Here is a 6,647-nt window from a genome sequence, read left to right as displayed (position 1 = left end):
ATTCAGATGGGTCAGATTCAAGCGATAGAAATCAAGGAGACCGCGGAAGAAAGGAAAAATGGGCACAACAAGTCCGCGGATAAGAAAAGGAATGTAAATGATAGATTCGTGGGTGTCTTCTGTCGGAACAGTGACCCACGGTAAATCCGCCACAAGCAAAGCTCCTTCGGAGGAAGAACCCCGATGGAAACGAGATGAAGGAGGTCGGATTCGGAGACAACAGACATATGGTTACCTGCGAAGGGCAACTGACTGTTGGGATCGATGGGGGGAATGATTGCGACGGACGAACTCGAAGCTTTCTGCTTAGGCGCCATCTCAACCTCGCTAGCGAGCGGAGCGGAAGCGATATTACAGGAAAGCAGAGAAAGCCTGGATGCAAAAAAAACAAAAACTAGAGGACGGAGCGTGGAGGCATGCGACAGTGTAGTACATATGGGGTTTTCCCGGGCCAGACGCCGTTTCTAAAAAGTGCCCAGTCATCACCCAGCCGTTATTTCTAAAACGCTGGTGTGCCATGTCATCACCCAGCCGTTATTTCTAAAACGATGGCATGCCATGTCATCACTCGGTCGTTATCTCCAAAACGGCCAACGCGGCCCAAATTGACTCAGTTGTTGTCTCTAAAAACGTTGATGTTATTCGACTTCACTCGACCACTACTTTCAAAAGCGGCCGACGTGGTCCGTTATCATTCGGTTGTTACCTCTAAAATGTCAATGTCGCCAGTAACCGCTCGGTCATTATTTCTAAAACACCAACACGGCCCGTTATCACTCGGATATCACCTCTAAAAAGTCCCAACACCGCTGATAATCACTCGGCCACCACTACTAAAGCGCTGGCATCGTGAAGAAGGCAGTCTGAAGCACGGCTCAGCGATTCTAAGTTGCTACTCAAGCATTTCGTTCAGAAATAGCCTCTGCAGTAGGCATCAACACAAACGACGATCAACAAGAAGGCGGAATGATACGCACAAGAGGGATCGAATTCATTCTTCATTATACGGGAAGTACTGCCGAACTTACAAATCAACTCATTATGAGCTGATGCTTTCCCTTCTACTACATTACATTTAACTAACTATACTACTAGCTACTACTACATTATTTCGCTAATACTATTTCTACTACTAATCTACACTAACATCTAAAACCAGTGGCGTCTAGCCACTGCCCTTGCTGCCGCTGCCGCCGTCGCCGCTGCCACCCTTGTCGTTGCCGCCGCCGCTGTCACCGTCGCCTCCGTCATCGTCGCTGTCACCGCCGTCGCCGCCGCTGCCCTCCTCGGACGAGTCGGAGGAATTCTCCTCGTCCGAGGAGTACTTCGACTCATCCGAGCCCGACACGCTCGACGGCCCGGATGTAGGTCCATACCTCCGCGGCGATCCCCTGGGAGTCGTCTGAATCATCAGACGACGCCGAGGGAGAGGCAGGAGCCGAAGAGCCCTCAGACTCGGAGGAGAACTCCTCCTCCGAGTATTCCGAGTCGCCGAAGTCCTCCGAGGGAGGAGTCGGCTCGCGCTTGCACTTGTCGCCCGAGTGATGCGAAGAGCTGTCACCTCTCTTGCTCTTGCCCATGGCGGAAGTGGAAGGAAGGAGAGGAGATGAAACAGCAAGCAGTAGCAAGAAGCGTGAAAACGCTGGAGAAGCAAGAGCACTATTTATAGAAGAAGAAGGCAACCGCTCACCTCCTACCACGGCCAGCGAACAGTCACAAAAATTCAATATGCAATTCAAACCGTCTGAAGACACGTCAGGCGGCTGACGCCGTTTCACGTAACACGACACCCATTGGGACTCCAGTCAACTGCGCGGGCGATATGATTACACCCGCGGTCACATCAAGTTACTACTCAGAAGCAGTTTGCTAAACGCTCAACGTACCAAGCTGTCCCTTGCCTACACCCATTGGGGGGGACGCCCAGAAATTATCAGTATATTTTCCAAAACTGTCACATCCGTGCAGTATATGCAATGAATAATCTAAGACAGAAAAGAGATACCAGCAAGGATTAAAGGAAAGCCAAATATAGCCGATAAGGTACAAGTCTAATCGACAGAAGCATCAAAGCACGAAGTGACATGAAGACTAGTCAAGAGCCATCTATCGAACGTCCAATCAGTCGCAGATCAAATAAATTGCCAGACCTAGCAAGATATGGGCAGACCGTGTACTCGGCTTCAAAAACAAAAATGTATGCTGACCTCTGAAGCATAACGTTGATGACATAATGCTGACCTCTAAGGCATTCGATAAAAGAAAAGGATGATTCTCAGAAAAAAGCACGAAATGAAGACCTTCGAGTGGATTATTTTCAAAAATTCACTCGAAGCTCGGGGGCTACACCCATTGGGTACACCTTCGGTGCACCCAATGAATCATCATCCCCGAAGAAGCAAAATGCTGACCTCTAAAGCACAAGGCAAAGTTAAGGCAAGGCTGACCTCTGAAAAAGCACGAGTGGAAGATGAAAGTGATTTCTGAAAATACCTGAAGTGAAGACCTTCGAGTGGATTGTCTGCAAAAATCCACTCGAAACGCGGGGGCTACACCCATTGGGTGCACCTTCGGTGCAACCAATGGACTTCACAGTTCGACAGTGCAAAATGCCGACCTCCGAAGCATAAACCCGAGACAGAACACCAAAATTTTGAGGAATAATAGCAGTAGAAGACAGTAAAAAGAAGACGTGTTAACCGGATCACTCAGAATTCTGAAGCAGTGGCCCGACAGACTTATTTCCAAAGCATTCCCTGGCAAAAATCAAATACCGCAAGCTGGACCTAAGATCTTTGGGCCATTTATTTCAAAATCATCCCAAAGATCGGGGGCTTGTGGGGGACAGATATCCCCCGGGTCCACTAGAAGGATAAAAGACCTCACGAAAGGCCCAAAGGCCCCATAATTCGTAAGGTCATCCCCCTCGTGGGCCTGGGAGGAACGACCAGTGAGGTAGATCAGCACAAGGCCGGGTCGGTGCAAGCCCAGACGGCCCAACAACATCTGAGCAGTAATCACAGCAGTGACCCGACCTTCCCGCACAGGAGCCCAGTACATCAGAACTGGGCGAGGATGAGTCGGCTAAATTATAGGGAGACAGACTCAGTTGGTTCACTATTATTCTGGCTCACGTTGTTATCATATCCACGTGTAACGCCCCACGGTCGAGTATATAAGGCCTAGGGGGCACCCCTTCAAGACGAGGGAGAGAGACATCAAGCATCACTAAGCCATCCACCCCGCTCTCTACGTTTTCCAGCACTAGAGAGCTCCCTTGTAACCCATCGCATAAAGCATTCTAGCTAGGACGTAGGGTATTACACATGTCAAGGAGGCCCGAACCTGTACATCATTGTCTACTATTTCTCGTGCGCCCAGCACGAACCATCGAGCTACAGTCGGTAACACCGTCCTACTCCTAAAAAGCACCTTGGGGGTAACCCTGGGTGCGCGGTCGGACCCGAAACACCGACATCGGTGCCACCCTTTGTCTCAAGCGCGTCATCATGCTGAAGCTCTTTTAGTTGTAGCTTTGGCATATGTCTTCATGTTATAGTTGCTTGCTTGTTATCTTGCCGAAGGTGTTTTTGCTTAGAGGACCTTTGGCGGAGAAGAAGGCCCCCAACAGTAGCCCCTTCGCGGTGCTAGATCGTTTTTCGTAACGAGCTTGATCCACAAAAAACTCGAAGGCTTCGGAATGCCGAAGGTCCGAAAAACACCTTCCCTGAGCTCGTTGCCGAGAAACGATTATAATATTCCAAGCGTCGAGTGGTCCACCATTCAGCGAGTGCAGGCGGACTGGCGGTTCACCTTCCCCCCTACAACATTATATAAACAGACGGGTTGGTGAGGAGTTACCACAACATTCATTGCCATTGCACTATTGTGCTGTTAAAACACAAGAATCGCCCTCGCCACCACCAAGAAAGGGGACCTCACAATTGCTGAATATGTCGGCAAGATGAGGGCCCTCAGAGATGAGATGGCAAACTCTGGCAAGCCGATCGACGGCGACGAGCTCATCTCGTACATCATCACCGGCCTTGACTACGACTACAATCCGGTCATCACCTCCCTCGTCGCGCGGGCTGATCCGCTCACCATTGGGGAGGTGTACTCCCAACTGCTCAGTTATGAGCAACAGATGGATCTCCTACGCGAGTCAGACTCCTACTCCGTCAACGCTGCCACCCGTGGAAGAGGAAGTTATCGAGGAAGAGGCGGCAACCGTGGTGGAGGAAGTAGAGATTCCAGAGGCCGAGGACGTGGTGGATCTCAGTCTCGCCAGATTGGCATCGGCAACAGAAACGCTCCACAACAAGACAGCAGGCCCAAGTGCCAGCTCTGTGGCAAAAGAGAACATCTGGTAATGAAGTGTTGGCATCGCTTTGACGAAAATTTTGTTCCCAATGAAAAATATGCAGGGGCAGCAGCCACATCATATGGAGCAGACTCTGTTGGGGGCTTGTTCTCAAATGCTATGAATTAAGAACAAGACAACATAAAAGTGTTAAATGTCGAACTTCTTCGTCCTTAGAAACAGTATATCCCTTCGGATATAATGAATCTCGGACGAAGGTTATGAAAGAAAAGACCTTCGTTAGGTTGATAAATGGTTAAACAGAGTAACTATATATAATGAACGAGTAATGATACCAGCATTATCATCGATATATTTCCATTATTTAATTCATAAAAACGAATTACAAATGTACCTTCAGACTGATGTAAAGTAAAGGTACAAACGATGATGCGAAAAAGCGTATGCCCAGTCAGCGTGAACAGTACGGGAGTACTGTTCACCTATTTATAGGCACGGGACGCAGCCCGTGTAAAATTACATTGATGCCCTTTACATTTATCAATAACTATAGTAATTCTTCAAGGTCCAATTTGGCTTTTCATCTTTAAGTCGGTTCCTCTTTTCTGTTATTGTGCCGAAGCCTTTCTGCACATAGCTTCGTGATCGTCTTATCCTTCGTCATGATCGTTTTTCATTCCAGTCAAGCTTCGTCTTAACCATGCTCTTGTATATTCGTGACCTGACTCCGAAGGTGCCTGTTCACATATTACACTTGGAAAATATTGTCAAACTATGTTTTTGAGGACCTTCGGGAGCCGAAGGCCCCCAACAGTAGCCCCTCGCAATATCAATTTATTGTAAAGATAAATTCATATTGCGACATGGACGAAGGCTTTAAGCCGAAGGTCCGAAAAAACACCTTCTTTTTGCTAGAATAGCAACAGTCATTGACAAGCGGGGCCCTCCAGTTTTCGACATACTGGGTGTATAAATACAAGCTCACCACGAGTTTATTTGGCACACCCTTTTTGCCACCTGCTTTTTACTCACCCAGCTTTTAGCCTGCGCGCGACAGCATTTGCTCGGTCTTAAATTTTTAAGCTTCGGTTTCAAGTCTAGTTTGCCAGCATTCGCGAAGATGTTTAGGGATAAGATAGTTGCTGGTGCTTCGAAGCTAAGCCTTTCTGAGGAAATGCACCTGGGTTTTCTTGAGTCAATGTCGAAGACCAATACAGAAAAGATTGTCAAGGAAACTTTGGAGGGTTTATCTGAAGATACTGGCGACAGTGATAGTTATGATGTGGATAGTGGTGGAGAGGACTCCGAAGATCGCCCGTGGCGGCCTAGTCACTCAAACTTCGGAAAATCAACTATAAAGCAGAGTCACCTTGAAAATGTGAGGGGGAGATATTTCCGAGACATATCCATCGTGAGGGCAGATGACGGAGAAAAAACTACGCCGACCCCCGAAGATAATGAAGTCGTGATCTTCCGAAGCTTTTTAAAGGCTGGGCTACAATTCCCTCTAAGCAGGTTTGTGGTAGAAGTTCTGAAAATATATCAAATTTACCTTCATCAACTTACCCCTGAGGCAGTGATAAGATTGGGAATCTTCGTCTAGGCCGTGAGGAGCCAGGGCCTGGAGCCAAGTGCAAAAAGCTTTTGCAATATACACGAGCTAGTATATGAGACGAAACCCTGGGGTAAGGAGCAATATCATAATAATTTTGGTTGCTATAGCTTCGGTGCCCGCTCTGGGTCAAGCTGTCCCGTGCCAACCTTTCGGAAGAGATGGCCCGGGGAATGGATGAAGGAATGGTTCTATGTGAAGAACGATTTGAAGGTTCGGGAAGATATCAAAGATATCATCATGCGCCCTATCTGGCAGCGCTTCGGACTCCGGAAACCAAAGGTAGAAATGGACGAAGCAGCTGAAGAATGTCAGAGGGCCTTCGGCGTAGTCTGTTCTTTTATTGGGACTAGGGATTTAATGCAAGAGCACATTGCCTTCAGAGTGTGACCACTTGCAGATAACTAGGAAATGCCGAAGGATACTGTTAAAGAAACTGACGAGGGTGGACTAATTAGGCTGAAATATACATTCAAGTACGGAGATAAGTTTGTTGAACCGGATGATGATTGGCTGAAAAGCATTGAGAATGTAAGTGATGAATTGCTTGGGGCATACTCAAAGGCCGAAAACACTGCATTATCAGCGGCTTTCGGAGGCCGAAAGAAGAAGAGACTCAACCGAGTATTTGATGCAATTGGGTTTATCTATCCCGACTACTATTATCCAATGCGAGGTCAAAAAAGAAAAAATACTTCTCCTGCAAAGGAC

The 6,647-nt window shown here is 47.8% G+C and overlaps 1 non-coding gene across 1 annotated transcript; it reads left to right on the top strand.

Moving 5' to 3' along the window:
• Positions 1-4,003: 4,003 nt before the first annotated feature.
• Positions 4,004-4,142, top strand: LOC111589824 (small nucleolar RNA Z247). Its single transcript, XR_004851661.1, has one exon. It is a non-coding gene; the product is annotated as a small nucleolar RNA Z247 (small nucleolar RNA).
• Positions 4,143-6,647: the final 2,505 nt, after the last annotated feature.

This window comes from Zea mays, chromosome 7, assembly GCF_902167145.1.
Source record: "Zea mays cultivar B73 chromosome 7, Zm-B73-REFERENCE-NAM-5.0, whole genome shotgun sequence".
In the NCBI taxonomy this organism is placed as follows: Eukaryota; Viridiplantae; Streptophyta; class Magnoliopsida; order Poales; family Poaceae; genus Zea; species Zea mays.
This window is presented reverse-complemented; position numbering and strand designations above follow the sequence as displayed.